The sequence below is a fragment of the Hemiscyllium ocellatum genome, chromosome 17 (genome assembly GCF_020745735.1).
Source record: "Hemiscyllium ocellatum isolate sHemOce1 chromosome 17, sHemOce1.pat.X.cur, whole genome shotgun sequence".
Lineage (NCBI taxonomy): Eukaryota > Metazoa > Chordata > Chondrichthyes > Orectolobiformes > Hemiscylliidae > Hemiscyllium > Hemiscyllium ocellatum.
The window spans coordinates 3,921,209-3,934,467 of NC_083417.1; the positions used below are offsets into that span (position 1 = coordinate 3,921,209).

Genomic DNA, 13,259 nt, shown 5'->3' on the forward strand with positions numbered 1-13,259 from the left:
AAAGAATTCAGGAGAAATGTCTTTATCCAAGGTGTAGTAAAAATGAGGAACTCTGGGATGTAACATAATGTAGTTGAAACGAACTTTAGCAGATTTGTTTATGGGATGTGAGCATTGCTGGCTGACCTTGAATTTATTATCTATCCCTAATTATTCCTGGAGAAAGTAATGGGAAAGTGAGGAAGTCCTTGGGATGTAGTGATGCCCAAAGTGCTAATTGGAAAGAGGTTCCAGTATTTTGACCCCACAGTTGCATTTAAGGGGAAGCTAGACAGAAAGATGTTGGAGAAAGGGATGGAGAGTATTTTGATAGAATCAAAGGAGTGGAAGGAGACCGGCCTGACTAGATTGAAATATGAATGCAGCAAACATCGATTTATATTTACAATGAAGAAAACGCTTGATCGTGGATGTGTTATCTCCAGAATAACTCCTCCTACTTCCTGAATGGAAATGAGGAGTTGGAAACCTTTTTAGTTTATAATGAAAACTATCATGTCACTGGTGGTTCTTGAATAGAGACCTGTGATCTTTTATTTCCAACTCAGTGGAAGATGGAACCTGGTTGTTATGAAGGCATAGAGGTATATTGTACCTTTAAGACAGTTGGAAAGCTAGCAAGGACTGACAAAGCACAGAATCCTGTACAAGATAACAGTGTTACACTTGGTTGAAACAAATAGTAGCAGATGGGTTGCCATGAAGCAAAAACAAATTCAAATACGGCCAATCAGTTTAAATTATGCTCCAAGATACCAAATCCAATCAAATTTGAATATATAGTTTGATAATATTAAAACCAATGAAACAATCCGATGTTTGGGGATATAAAACCGGACATTTTGAACAGTGAGGGGGCGAACTGCCAAGCCACTAACAAGTACAAACTGCTAGCAGAGCAGCTCTCTGAAAGTTACCTGTCTAGAGAGAATTTACAAAGGAGAATCGGCAACCTGATTGGTTTTTGAAACGTGATTTTTTTTTAAAAAACCTTAATTGGGCATTTTTTTTATTGGACTAGTATTGTAAAGTGGGAGGTAAAAGATTGGTTTAAGAGTGAGGAATTGTAAATAGTTGTTGGGTTTATTATTTTCTATTGGACTTAAAGAATAAAGTTGTTCATTTTTACTTTAAGTAGTGACCTCTGGGATAGTTATAGAGTCATAGAGATGTACAGCATGGAAACAGATCCTTCGGTCCAACCTGTCCATGCCGACCAAATATCCCAACCCAATCTAGTCCCACCTGCCAGCACCTGGCCCTTATCCCTCCAAACCCTTCCTATTCATATACCCATCCAAATGCCTCTTAAATGTTGTAATTGTACTAGCCTCCACCACATCCTCTGGCAGCTCATTCCATACACGTACCACCCTCTGCGTGAAAAAGTTGTCCGTTAGGTCTCTTTTATATCTTTTCCCTCTCACCCTAAACCTATGCCCACTAGTTCTGGATTCCCCGACCCCAGGGAAAAGACTTTGTCTATTTATCCTATCCATGCCCCTCATAATTTTGTAAACCTCTATAAGGTCTCCCCTCAGCCTCCAACACTCCAGGGAAAACAGCCCCAGCCTGTTCAGCCTCTCCCAGTAGCTCAGAACCTCCAACCCTGGCAACATCCTTGTAAATCTTTTCTGAGCCCTTTCATGTTTCACAGCATTTTCCCAATAGGAAGGAGACCAGAATTGCATGCAATATTCCAAGAGTGGCCTAATCAATGACTTGTACAGCTGCAACATGACCTCCCAACTCCTGTACTCCATACTCTGACCAATAAAGGAAAGCATACCAAATGCCTTCTTCACTATCCCATCTACCTGCAACTCCACTTTCAAGGAGCTATGAACCTGCACTCCAAGGTCTCTTTGTTCAGCAACACTCCCTAGGACCTTACCATTAAGTGTATAAGTCCGGCTAAGATTTGCTTTCCCAAAATGCAGCACCTCACATTTATCTGAATTAAATTCCATCTGCCACTTCTCAGCCCATTGGCCCATCTGGTCCAGATTACCTGTTGTAATCTGAGGTAACCTTCTTCGCTGTCAACTACACCTCCAATTTTGGTGTCATCTGCAAACTTACTAATTGTACCTCTTATGCTCGCATCCAAATCATTTATGTAAATGACAAAAAGTAGAGGGCCCAGCACCGATCCTTGTGGCACTCCACTGGTCACAGGCCTCCAGTCTGAAAAACAACCCTCCACCACCACCCTCTGTCTTCTAGCTTTGAGCCAGTTCTGTATCCATATGGCAAGTTCTCCCTTTATTCCATGAGATCTAACATTGCTCACCAGTCTCCCATGGAGAACCTTGTTGAACGCCTTACTGAAGTCCTTATAGATCACATCTACCACTCTGCCCTCATCAATCGTCTTTGTTAGTTCTTCAAAAAAACTCAATCAAATTTGAGAGACATGATTTCCCACGCACAAAGCCATATTGACTATCCCGAATCGGTTCTTGCCTTTCCAAATGCATGCTCATCCTGTCCATCAGGATTCCCTCCAAAAACTTGCCCACCACCGAGGTCAGGCTCACCGGTCTATAGCTCCCTGGCTTGTCTTTACCGCCCTTCTTAAACAGTGGCACCACGTTTGCCAACTTCCAGTCTTCCGGCACCTCACCTGTGACTATCGATGATACAAATATCTCAGCAAGAGGCCCAGCAATCACTTCTCTAGCTTCCCACAGAGTTCTCAGGTACACCTGATCAGGTCCTGGGGATTTATCTACCTTTAACCGTTTCAAGACATCCAGCACTTCCTCCTCTGTAATCTGGAATTTTGCAAGATGTCACCATCTATTTCCCTACAGTCTATATCTTCCACAGTAAATACTGATGCAAAATATTCATTTAGTATCTCCCCAATTTCTGTGACTCCACACAAAGGCTGCCTTGCTGATCTTTGAGGGGCCCTATTCTTTGAGGAGAAAGTGAGGACTGCAGATGCTGGAGATCAGAGCTGAAAATGTGTTGCTGGAAAAGCGCAGCAGGTCAGGCAGCATCCAAAGAGCAGGAGAATAGACATTTCGGGCGTGAGCCCTTCTTCAGGAATGAGGAGAGTGTACCAAGCAGGCTAAGGTAAAAGGTAGGGAGGAGGGACTTGGGGGAGGGGCGTTGGAAATGTGATAGGTGGAAGGAGGTCACGGTGAGGGTGATAGGCCAGAGTGGGGGTGGTGGCAGAGAGGTCAGGAAGAAGATCGCAGGTTAGGAAGGCAGTGCTGAGTTCGAGGGATTTGACTGAGACAAGGTGGGGGGAGGGGAAATGAGGAAACTGGAGAAGTCTGAGTTCATCCCTCGTGGTTGGAGGGTTCCTAGGCGGAAGATGAGGTGCTCTTCCTCCAACCGTCGTGTTGTTATGGTGTGGCGATGGAGGAGTCCAAGGACCTTCATGTACTTGGTGGAGGGGAAGGGGGAGTTGAAGTATTGAGCCACGGGGTGGTTGGGTTGATTGGTCCGGGTGTCCCAGAGGTGTTCTCTGAAACATTCCACTAGTAGTGGCCTGTCTCCCCAATATAGAGGAGGCCACATCGGGTGCAGCGGATGCAGTAAATGATGTGTGTGGAGGTGCAGGTGAATTTGTGGCGGATATGGAAGGATCCCTTGGGGCCTTGGAGGGAAGTAAGGGGGAGGGAGGTGTGGGCGCAAGTTTTGCATTTCTTGCAGTTGCAGGGGAAGGTGCCGGGAGTGGAGGTTGGGTTGGTGGGGAGTGCGGACCTGATGAGGGAGTCACGGAGGGTGTGGTCTTTTCGGAATGCTGATAGGGGAGGGGAGAGAAATATATCTCTAGTGGTGGGGTCCGTTTGGAGGTGGCGGAAATGACGACGGATGATACGATGTATAGGGAGGTTGGTGGGGTGGCAGGTGAGGACCAGTGGGATTCTGTCCTGGAGGCCTCATCTTCATTCCCCTACACTCTCGGATTAACGAGTTCAACACGCGGCGAGACATTGAACAATTCTTCCGCCGCCTTCGCCTCCACGCCTACTTCTTCAACCAAGATTCTCGCCCACCCTCTGACGACCCCTTCTCCCGCCTCCAACACTCCCCATCCACCTGGACACCCCGGGCTGGCCTCTTACCTGCCCTCGCTCTCTTCATAGCCATCTGCCGCCGTGACATTAACCGCCTCAACCTCTCCACCCCTCTCACCCTCGGAACGTGCAGCCCTCCACTCCCTCAGTTCCAACCCCAACCTCAAATCAGCAGACAAGGGAGGTGCGGTAGTAGTTTGGTGCACCGACCTTTACACCGCTGAGGCTAAACGCCAGCTCGCGGACACCTCCTCCTACTGCCCCCTTGACCATGAACCCACCTCCCACCACCAAACCATCATCTCCCAGACCATCCATAACCTCATCACCTCAGGGGATCTCCCATCCACCGCCTCCAACCTCATAGTCCCACAACCCCGCACCGCCCGTTTCTACCTCCTGCCCAAAATCCACAAACCTGACTGCCCCGGCCGACCCATTGTCTCAGCCTGCTCCTGCCCCACAGAACTCATCTCCGCATACCTCGACATGGTCCTGTCCCCCTTAGTCTAAGAACACCCCACCTACGTTCGGGGCACCAGCTACGCCCTCCACCTCCTCCATGATTTTTGCTTCCCTGGTCCCCAATGCTTTATCTTCACCATGGACGTCCAGTCCCTGTACACCTCCATCCCCCATCACGAAGGCCTCAAAGCCCTCCGCTTCTTCCTTTCCCGCCGTACCAACCAGTACCCTTCCACTGACACCCTCCTTCGACTGACTGAACTGATCCTCTTTCCAATCCTCCCACTTCCTCCAAACCAAAGAAGTAGCCATGGGCACCTGCATGGGCCCCAGCTATGCCTGCCTCTTCGTAGGATATGTGGAACAGTCCATCTTCTGCAGCTACACTAGCACCACCCCCCACCTTTTCCTCTGCTACATCAATGACTGTATCGGCGCTGCCTCGTGCTCCCACGAGGAGGTTGAACAGTTCATCCAATTTACTAACACCTTCCACACCGACCTCAAATTTACCTGGACCGTCTCAGACTCCTCCCTCCTTCCTAGACCTTTCCATTTCTATCTCGGGCGACCGAATCAACATGGACATTTACCATAAACCGACCGACTCCCACAGCTACCTCGACTACACCTCCTCCCACCCTGCCCCCTGTAAAAATACCATCCCATACTCCCAATTCCTTCGTCTCCACTGCATCTGCTCCCAGGAGGACCAGTTCCAATACCGTACAACCTAGATGGCCTCCTTCTTCAAAGACCGCAGATTCCCCCCAGACAGGATCCACCGCATCTCCTCCACTTCCTGCTCTTCTGCCCCTGAGCCCCATCCCTCCGATGCCACCAGGACAGAACCCCACTGGTCCTCACCTACCACCCCACCAACCTCCATATATATCGTATCATCCGTTGTCATTTCCAAATGGACCCCACCACCAGAGATATATTTCCCTCCCCTCCCCTATCAGCTTTCCGAAAAGACTACTCCCTCCGTGACTCCCTCGTCAGGTCCACACCCCCCACCAACCCAACCTCCACTCCCGGCACCTTCCCCTGCAACCGCATGAAATGCAAAACTTGCGCCCACACCTCCTCCCTTACTTCCCTCCCAGGCCCCAAGGGATCCTTTCATATCCGCCACAAATTCACCTGCACCTCCACACACATCACTTACTGCATCCGCTGCACCCGATGTGGCCTCCTCTATATTGGGGAGACAGGCCGCCTACTTGCGGAACGTTTCAGAGAGCACCTGTGGGACACCTGCACCAACCGACACCTGCACCAACCAACCCAACCACCCCGTGGCTCAACACTTCAACTCCCCCTCTCACTCCACCAAGGATATGCAGATCCTTGGACTCCTCCATCGCCAGACCATAGCAACATGACGACTGGAGGAAGAGCGCCTCGTCTTCCGCCTAGGAACCCTCCAACCACAAGGGATGAACTCAGACTTCTCCAGTTTCCTCATTTCCCCTCCCCCCACCTTGTCTCAGTCAAATCCCTCGAACTCAGCACTGCCTTCCTAACCTGCGATCTTCTTCCTGATCTCTCCGCCCCCACTCCCACTCCGGCCTATCACCCTCACCGTGACCTCCTTCCACTTATCGCATTTCCAACGCCCCTCCCCCAAGTTCCTCCTCCCTACTTTTTATCTTAGCCTGCTTGGCAACTCTCCTCATTCCTGAAGAAGGGCTCATGCCCGAAACGTCGATTCTCCTGCTCTTTGGATGCTGCCCTATTCTTTCCCTAGTTACCCTTTTGTCCTTAATATACTTGTAAAAACCCTTTGAATTCTCCTTAATTCTCTCATGTCCCCTCTTGCTATTTTGCCCTCCTGATTTCCCTCTTAAGTATACTCCTCCTTTCTTTATACTCTTCTAAGGATTCACTCGTTCTATCCTGTCTATACCTGACCTATTCTTCCTTATTTTCCTTAACCAAACCCTCAATTTCTTTCGTCATCCAGCATTCCCTATACATACCAGCCTTGTTTTTCACCCTGACAGGAATATACTTTCTCTGGATTCTTGCTATCTCATTTTGAAGGTTTCTCATTTTGAAGGCTTCCCATTTTCCAGCCGTCCCTTTACCGCTCGAATTTTAACAGATTATATCATGAGGTGAACTTTTTCTGTGTGGTGGGTTTAAATTAGTAGAGGGGTTTACCCTGTGTCATAACATCGTTAAGTCTTAATTGAATGCTGGCACTTCTGTAGCATCCTCATATACTGCTCTGGAATGTTAAGATGGATTTCATATTTATGACTCTGAAGTAGAATTTGAACCATCTGACACAGAACTGAAAATGTTACGATTGAATTGTTCTTCGAAACAAGGTTCTAAGCTGGATGCAACCTACAGAGAAACACACTTATTGGGTTGAATAATCTTCTGTTCTTTGCCTCATTATGGAATCTCAGACTTGTATGAAACCATATTTGGTCTCATTATCTTGGTCTTGTGTTTTAAATGTTGTCCAGATGTGTGCTACATTCTAAATTGACCATTACTACCAGAAGTTTGAGTGGATAAAATTTGGATGATTGAAAATACTTCTGACTTTCACAAAACTGTTTTCCTGTTGTGTTTTTGTACCAATAATCTTTGAGAGGTCAGACATTTCACTAAAGTAGTGACAAACTGTTGGGTCTGTTCTGTTTCTCTGAGCAGGCTTTCTCGGTATCCTCCTATCAAAGGTGCTGTTGAGAAGGTGGAATTTGCGAGTGGGGAAGCCTCATGGTCAGAAGTGAAATACCACCAGTGGCATTTCTCTTCAGACACTTTCCTCCTTTCTTCGTGCTCAGATACCTCTCTTAGGGAGCAGCTTTTTATAATGTGGGGAGTTTGCAAACAATCCTCTGCCAGAGCAGACTGAGTGGGCTGAGGATTACAAGTCACCGAGTGACAGTTTCTGGAAAATACTCCGACCAAGTGATCTTTGTTTCTGCAGCAACCTAAGTTATGGGTTAGTTAGTAACTAGTTTTTGAGCTTGGCTTTGAAATAGTCCACTAGCATATTTTACATAAAGTTTAAAATACAGAAATGGGCATATAGTCCAATTGGTCCATGCTAGTTTTTTGAACTCCACGTGAGCCTTCTCCTACCATACATCATCTCTTCTTAATAGCATAGCTTTATGCTCTTTACTCCATCGTGTTCATTGAGTTTCCCCTTAGCTTAGTAATGTCATTTGTCAGCCATCTCTTGTATTAGCAAGTTCCACTTTCTAACATTCCTGAATTCGGGATTGAATTTATTAGTAATTATATTATATTTATGATTCTGGTTTTTGTGTTGCTCACATGTAAAGGTAGCTTCTCTATATCTACTCTTTTAAGAATTTTGAAAATCTCAATCAAGCCACTCCTTACTCATTACTTTTGATGGAGCACTGTTCCTGTTGCTCTGTACTCCCCTAATTCTGAGTTTATGTAATAGTTAGTATCACTGGAAGGTGATGCCAACAGAGAACTTGTTTCTTCAATTGAAGGATTTGCAGCTTTTGAAATCTGCCCTGTTCTCTGCAAAGCAACATTCCTAGTCAACGTGATCAACATTAGAAAAACAGTCAGCTTAAAGAAAGAAACCTTGGTGTATGTACTGCTTTATTATTTTCTCACTGCAATGCCTAAGTATTTAGAGCAAATTGTTTTATAAAGGGGGGGGGGGGGGTCCTTTATCTATAGCTCCCCTTACCCCCACCTCCAGTTCTGAAGAAGGGTTACACCCAAAACGTCGACTTCTCCATCTCCTGATGCTGCCTGGCTTGCTGTGTTCTTCCAGCTTCCTGCTGGTCTACTAATTGCTTTTGAAGGGCAATTATTGTTTTGTCAGTAAAGATTGAGGATTTCCTGCTGTGAAACCACAAACTAAGAAGTTGGTTTTTTTATCGCAAGAAATCCTCTGTTCACTGACACTGCAACTCTGAAATTCTCTAGCTAAACATTATCATCTTTTGCTTGCTCACTCTCACTCTTGCTCACTCACTTTCTCACTCTCACTATCTCACGCTTGCTCTCGCTATCTCATGCTTGCTTACTCGTTTTCACTCGCTGTGTCTCTCTTGCTCTGTCTCTACCTTTCACTTTCCATTTGTTTGTATGTCTCTCTCTACCTTTTTAATCTTTTTTTCCTTTTATTCTCCTTCAGACCTATCTCTTTGACCAAATTTTGGTCACTTGTTTAAATGAAATACTCCATTATGCTTTTATTTAATTTTGTTTGATAATTGCTCCTTTGGAACACTTCAGAGACATACCGTTTTTGTTAAAGGTAGTACATAAATGCAACTTGCGGTGATTTTGATGAATAAGACCTTAATTTGTTCTGCTCATTGAGGGAGATTTTTTGGCCAGGGCGCCGTCAAGAAATCTTTTCTATTCAGGTAACACTCTTCAACCTGTAAAACTGACTTAAGCTGGTAGGCACAAGAGGAGTGATAAATTTGTCACTCATTTACCTTACTCATTTTGGGAAAGGAGGAACATAATTTTGGTAAACTCGTCTCTTTTTGAAATTAATATTAAGAAAATTATTGTTTTGATCACAGAATTGCAGTGTGTTGTGAGCACAGTCCAGTCCATTACACGAACCAGCCTTCCATCCATTACCTCAGTCTATACTTCCTGCTGCCTTGGGAAAGCAGCCAACGCCATCAGAGACCTCACCCACCCCAGTTATACTCTCTCCCGCTGTCTGCAGTTGGGCAGAAGATAAACAGTTTGAAAACACGTACCAACAGATTCAAGAGCAGCTTCTTCCCCATGTTATCAGACCTGTGAATGGACCTCTCTTATGTTAAAGTTGATCTTTCTCTGCACCCTCTCTGGAGCTATAACACTATATTCTGTATTCTGTCCTATTAGAAGAAAATGAGAACTAAAGATGTTGGAGATCAGAGTCAAAAAGTGTTGCACTGGACAAGCACAGCAGATCAGGCAGCATCCGAGAAGCAGGAGAGTCGACGTTTCAGGCAATGAGCCCTTTGTGACTGATGAAGTGCTTATGCCCAAAACGTCAACTGTCCTGCTAGCTGGAAGCTGCCAGACCTGCTGTGCATTTTTCAGTGCCGCACTTTTTTCAATTCTGTTCTATTAGCCTGATGTCCTTAGGTAAGGTATGATTTGGCTGCGTAGCATGCAAAACAATACTTTTCACTGTATCTCAGTACATGTGACAACAGTAAATCAAATCAAAAGGAAGCTGTTAAAGTTTGAAGTTATGGTGATGACTAGAAAGAGAATTTAGATTCCGTTGAATTGTACTAAAATCTGAAAATGTCAGTAAAAGTGTTATCAGGTACTACAGACTGCTATGATAGCAATGAATTTATGGGTACTCTGTTAAAGCTTGTACTATTCTGCAGTGAAGCCAGTTGCACCCATTCCTGATGTGTCAGCTTCAAGATTGAGCTCTAAAGTGAGAAATGTGATACAATGAAGACACTCAAATGCAAAGAGGCTTTAAGCAGCATGATCAATTTTATTTCAAATTACCTGTATTCAACCTACCTCCATGAGTACTGCTTTTGCCTTTGAATCCGAAGTTTGAGAGTTCAATACCTGGTCCAGAGCTTTGTGCCCATACTCCAGGCATCCATTGCAGTGCTGCTGTATTGTGAGGTGCAAAGACGTTTTTCACCGATGGGATGGATAGTTCTCCCTGGCATCCTAGCCAATATTCATCCCTCAATCAATGTCAAGGAGGTAGTTGTCTAGAGAGAGAGTTTACTACAGAAGTTGTCAAGAGGAAAGCTTCTATAAGGATGAGGCGTGAATGCTCCGTGAGGGGGCTTGAGAGTTGTATGTTAGCCAGAAAAGATCTAAAGAGAGGGCTAAGAAGAGCCAGGAGGGGACATGAGAAGTTGTTGGTGGATAGGATCAAGGAAAACCCTAAGGTCTGCTATAGATATATCAGGAATAAAAGAATGACTAGAGTAAGATCAGAGCCAATCAAAGATAGTAGTGGGAAGTTGTGTGTGGAATCTGAGGACATAGCGGAAGAGCTTAATGAATCCGTTTCGTCAGTATTCACATTGGGAAAAGGCAATGTTAGTGAGAATACGGAGATACAGGCTACAAGATTAGATGGGATTGAGGTTGACAAAGAGGAGGTTTTAGCAATTTTGGAAGATCTGAAAATAGATAAGACTCCTGAGCAGGATGGGATTTATCCTCAGATTCTCTGGGAAGCCAGGGAGGGGATTGCAGAGCCTTTGGCTTCAATCTTTGTCATCATTGTCGATAGGAGTAGTGCCAGAAGACTGGAGGAGAGCAAATGTTGTTCCCTTGTTAAAGAAGGGGAGTCGGCATAACCCTGGTAATTACAGGCCAGTGAGCCTTACTTCGGTTGTGGGTAAGGTTTTGGAAAAGGTATAAGAGATAGGATTTATAATCATCTGGAAAGGAATAATTTGATTAGGGATAGTCAACACAGTTTTGTGAAGGGTAGGTCATGCCTCACTAATCTTACTGAGTTCTTTGAGAAGGTGACAAAACAGGTGGATGAAGGTAGGGCAGTTGATATGGTGTGTGTGGACTTCAGTAAGGCGTTTGATAAGGTTCCACATGGTAGGCTATTGAACAAAATAGAGTTTCAGGATTAATGGTGATTTAGCAGTTTGGATCAGAAATTGGCTAGCTGAAAGAAGACAGAGGGTGGTGGTTGATGGGAAATGCTCATCCTGGAGCTCAGTTACCAGTGGTGTGCCGCAAACTGCTGTTTGTCATTTATAAAAATGATCTGGAGGTGGGCGTAGAATGATGGTTTAGTAAATTTGCAGATGATACTGTGGTAGGCAGAGTTGTGGATAGTGCCGAAGGATGTTGTGGGTTATAGAGGGTCATAGGTAAGATGCAGAGCTGGGCTCAGAAGTGGCAAATGGAGTTTAATGCAGAAAAATATGAGGTACTTCACTTTGGAAGAAGTAACAGGAATGCAGAGTACTAGGGTAATGGTAAAATTCTTGACAGTATAGATGAATAGAGAGATCTGAGTCCGGGTGCACAAATCCCTGAAAGTTGCCACCTAGGTTGACAAGGTTGTAAAGAAAGCATATGGTGTGTTGGTGTTTATTGGTAGGGGGATTGAGTCTCTGAGCCACGAGGTCATGCTTCAGCTGCACAAGACGCAGGTAAGGCTGCATCTAGAGTATTGTGTGCAGTTCTGGTCACCGCATTATAGGAAGGATGTGGAAGCGTTGGAAAGGGTTCAGAGGAGATTTACAAGGATGTTGCCTTGTATGGAGGGAAGTCCTTACAAGGAAAGGCTGAGGGAACTGAGACTGTTTTCATTGGAGAGAGGTTGAGAGGTGAGTTAATCAATCTGTATAAGATAATCAGAAGGTTAGAAAGGGTGGACAGTGAGAGCCTTTTTCCTCAGATGCTGAAGGCTAACACGGGGCGACATAGCTTTAAATTGAGGGGTGATAAATTTAGAACGGATAATAGAGGTAGTTTCTTTACTCAGAGTAGGGGCGTGGAATGGCCTGTCTGCAACAGTAGTAAACTCACCAATGTTAGGGGCACTTAAATTGGCATTGGACATTACATATGGATAATAATGGAACAATGTAGATTAGGTGGGCATCAGATTAATTTCGCAGGTCAGTGCAACATCGAGGGCTGAAGGGCCAGTACTGCACTGTAACATTCTAAGTACAGATGATACAGTCATGACCACATTGATATTTGTGAGAGCTTGTTTGCAAAATGGCTGATTTGTTTCTTACTTTGCAAGTGACTATACTAGGAAAATAGTTCATTATCTGTAAAATGCTTTGAGGAATATCCTGAGTTTGTGAAAAATGCAATACAAATGCAAGTTTTTTACCACTATTTTCTCGTGACCTCTGTGAGTAAACTGCAGTTTTGGTGCTCCCTATCACTTCCAGCCAAGCCCTGTATAAAAAAAGTCTCACCTACATATTTGCCTTGACCTGCCACTTGGGTTTCACTCCTCTTTGAGTCTTGATTATAGAGTATCATAGGATTGAATGTTTGTATTTTGAAAGGCTGTCATGTAATGTCAGTAATGTGGAACGGGCCTAGAGTTGTCATTTTATATTTCATACAATATTGTTTTACAGGATGGGAATAGAGTACAAAATAGTCAAGCTCTGCAAGGTATTAGTCAAACCACACCTTTTGATCCCCTTTTCGAAGATACTGCAGTTGTAGACAGTGCAAAGAAGGTTCACTATATTGATCTGGATACAGAGGGATTTTCTTATGAGGTGAGGTCTCGTAAGTTGGACTTGTACTTATTAGAGATGAGAAGGAGAAGAGATTTGATTGAAATACACAAGACTGAGGAGTGGTCAGGGTAGAAATGGAGAGGCTGTTTCCCCTTGTGGGACCGAGGGCATGATGTTAGAATAAGGAGCTTATACATTTAAGACAGATGAGAGGAATTTCTTTTTTCTCTGAGAGTAGTCAGCCTGTGTGGAGAGGGCTGTTGAGACTGGGTTGTTAACTATATGAAAATCTGAGACATAGATTTTAATCAGGAAGGGAATCAAGGATTATAGGGAAAAGGCAAAAAAATGGAGTTGAGGATAATTGGATCATCCATAATCTTGCTGAATGGCTTATTTCTGCTTTTATGTCTTGTGAACTTAACTGTCTTACGATCATTGCATCTCAGTTCTTTTGAAAGAGCTATCCAAATAATTCTACTCCCCTGATCTTTGCTCATGACCCATGCACTTTATATTCCCTTCAAATATTCATCCAATTCCACTTTAAGTATTACAA

The 13,259-nt window shown here is 44.7% G+C and overlaps 1 protein-coding gene across 2 annotated transcripts in view; it reads left to right on the forward strand.

The window, feature by feature from the left end:
* The window catches only part of LOC132823857 (granule associated Rac and RHOG effector protein 1-like), a 220,674-nt gene that overhangs the window by 143,993 nt on the left and 63,422 nt on the right, over positions 1 to 13,259 (forward strand). The gene's annotated exons all lie outside the window — the stretch shown is intronic.